Raw genomic sequence first — 3,224 nt, forward strand, 5'->3', positions numbered from 1 at the left:
TCAAACCAAAACTAAGGATCAGAAAAGCAAATGTAAAGGTGAGGATGAGAAGAGTAACAATGGTGATCCCACAACATCAGAAACAGCTACTCCTAAAAGACTGCGTAGGACTCGACGCAAAAGGTCTGCAACCACTTTTGGTGATTCAAGAAATTTGCCACAGCCAGATGAGTCAGGTGCAAAACAGGAGAGCAGAAATGGTCCTGTTTGGTTCTCGCTTGTGACCTCAAGTGATAAGTGAGATTCTTGCTCTCATATATGAAACTTTTTCTTTCCTTTCGTAAGTGAGAGTATTTCTATTCTCTTGGTGTGTTGACAAGGGCTTGGTGGTTTCAGGGAAGGAGAAACTTCTTTGCCTAAGATTCCAGCAAAAAATTTTGAGAATAAAGTAGGTTTGATATCATTTTAAGTATTCTTTGTTTTATATATCCTGTGTTGTCGCTACATATTGTTGGGGAAGATAAGCCGCTATCTCATTCTATGACAGGGATGGTAATATTCCAGTTTCTTTCATCCAAAAGTACCTCATGAGGAAGCTAGATATCAAGAGTGAAGCTGAGGTAAGCATCTTTATATGCACTATGGCACGGTAGAGGATACAGCGTTTGAATGTAATGGAAGCTAAGTTATGGATCTTATCAGTTCTTTAGTGCTAACAAGCATTTGGTTGTTAATAGATAGACATTTGTTGGTTTTTGTACAGATAGAGATAAGTTGTATATGGGAGAGGTGGTGATCCCGACACTGAAGCTTTACAATGTAGTGGATCTTGTTGGAATTCTTACTTCTAAACTCTCTTAGGTTAGATGTCTTGCTCTCTCTATCTCTCAGATTTGGTTTGTTTGTTAGAGATGAGACAAGAAGCGGTTTTACTCCAAAGACTACATTGTTAAACTTGGATAATATTATCTTACACCATTACAACACTTTTATACTTAGGTTTCCTTCTTAACCTAATTACTATAGCTAACCAACCAAACCCACTAACATTTGTAGGCCTAATACACTTACAGCCCAATAGCCTTATTACAAAACACAAGCCCAACTTCTCTCTTGTTGACTTGTTTCTTTTTCCCTTTGTGTCGTTGACTCTTCTTCCTCCTTTGGTCACACGACAACTTCTTCTTGTTCTTCGCTTTCTTTGCTTTACTCAGTTCTTCTTCTTCTCCTCACTTAAAGCTTTCTTTGTTTCAGGATTTAATCAGAAGATTCAATCTCCAACAGATCTATGGCTGCAGAAAAGTTCAAACCATGAACGATTTGCTGCATCGGTAGGTTCCTCTGCAAAGGATTTTATGATGGTGCTTGTCTATGCTCGGAAGCTACCGGAATGCACCAAGTAAAGGACTTTAAATACTCTTGTAACAAGAGTCTTGTTGTTTCAGTAGAAGATTCTGTGGAGACAGGGTAATATTTTTTCTCTTCATGGATTCTCTCAAAGCATTACGAGAGAGAACGTTACTAGAACTGCAGGAGCGGTCGAATGAGTTGTCACATTTGTACTAGTTTTTTTCTTTTCTTTTTTGATAAACGAAGTAGGCACTCATGAGATGCTTTTCTATCCAAGAATATACAAAATCTGATTGTTCTTTCTTTGTTCTTCTACTTTGTGTCCTCTTCAGACTTGCATGTAATGTTGTTGTCACTTTCTAATGTAGTAGTTTATATGTTTAGATTGATTTCTATGCATTTTATTTGGGTGCTACATCATTTTTATGGAAGCTATAGTTTCCAAGAATTGTACTGTTCAAGTGTTGACTGTGGATGACGAATGTAGAAGTGGGATGACCTTACATGAAGGCAGGAAACTACCAAATTAACAAACATAATTCTTATTTAACGAAGCCAAATGGAATTCATCATCACTATAATGTATTATTATCGTGAGAACCATTATGTCGTGACATGATCACCGTGTTTTGTTCCAAAGATCTATGAGCAGCATATTCATATCAAACATATTGTTAATGATGTTCAAAAAGGTTATACGTGTCGATTCTAATATAAACACCATGTTCTTTATAATTTATGTTTCACATCAAGCTTGATGCTTAAGGATATGCAAAAGAAAAGAAAGATCAGTGATGACTGATGAGTGAATTAGTCCATTTACAACAAAGACGCCTCTTGGATGCCCCAGGGTACATAGGTTGCTTTTAAGAAATGTAACCTCTATGTATGCATCATAACTATAATGAAAAACATGTTTCACTATCAGTTAAAATTAATCTCATTCGTAGACTCGTAGATCACAATATACAGTATAAAATATTTTATTAACATAGACACACACACACCACAAAACAGTAGAGAGAGGTGAGAAACAAATTATACAAGTTTGGTCATCTAGGGTGGTATTCAATCAAATGATTTTAAATCAAAAAGTAATCGAAATTACAAGCTTAATGGTTCGGTTCACTCCTTGATTTGTCTAGTTTTGTATCAGCATAATTTTCATCGAAATTACCTTTCGCATTATTCGAAAACCCAAATATACCGTAATACTATCAAGAAAAACACTAGTTATGACATATCTTACTTCAAAACCATATTTATCATTGCATAATAATCCGTTTGTCACGTTTAGATAACCAAAAGAAACCTCACAGAATTTTCTACACAATGCAAAAAACAAAAACGAATTTGGTCGAGTACATCACGAGTTATGATAAAATGAATCGAGCTAAAAAGCACAAAAAATATACACAAAGCATTCTAATCTACATCCACTAACTTACTCATCCCACCATCCACACTCCTTCTTTCTAAGCCGTTGATAAACATAAGATCCAACGATTCGTATTCAAACTTGGGTAAAACATAGCGATCCGCGTACTCATTGTTTTAACCAATCAGAAGACAGATATGAATTGCCGTCTGATACACATCTAACTATATATAAATCGGACGTTCCCGATGGTCTCACCACATTCCTCATAATCACTTTCCAGATTACATTTTACGGTTTCTTGCAATCAAAAAAAATCTTCCGATCTTAATTTTTTCGATGACGACGAGCGAGATGGAGATAGAGAATACCGCTACGATCGACGGAAACAACGCTGTGGATACGACTGTGACGGAGGCGGCGGCCGTCGAGAAGAAGAAGCCTGCAGCGAAGGTACGCAAATCGAAGAAAATTAAGGAAGTGAAGGAGAAGAAGGCTGTCTCCGCCGCTGCTCCGAAGAAGAGAACCGTTTCATCTCATCCTCCTTACGAAGAGG

General features: G+C 36.8%; 1 pseudogene; it reads left to right on the forward strand.

Annotated features, from left to right (window-relative positions):
- The window catches only part of LOC104770259, an 11,402-nt pseudogene that overhangs the window by 2,128 nt on the left and 6,050 nt on the right, over positions 1 to 3,224 (forward strand).

The sequence above is a fragment of the Camelina sativa genome, chromosome 20 (assembly GCF_000633955.1).
Source record: "Camelina sativa cultivar DH55 chromosome 20, Cs, whole genome shotgun sequence".
In the NCBI taxonomy this organism is placed as follows: domain Eukaryota; kingdom Viridiplantae; phylum Streptophyta; class Magnoliopsida; order Brassicales; family Brassicaceae; genus Camelina; species Camelina sativa.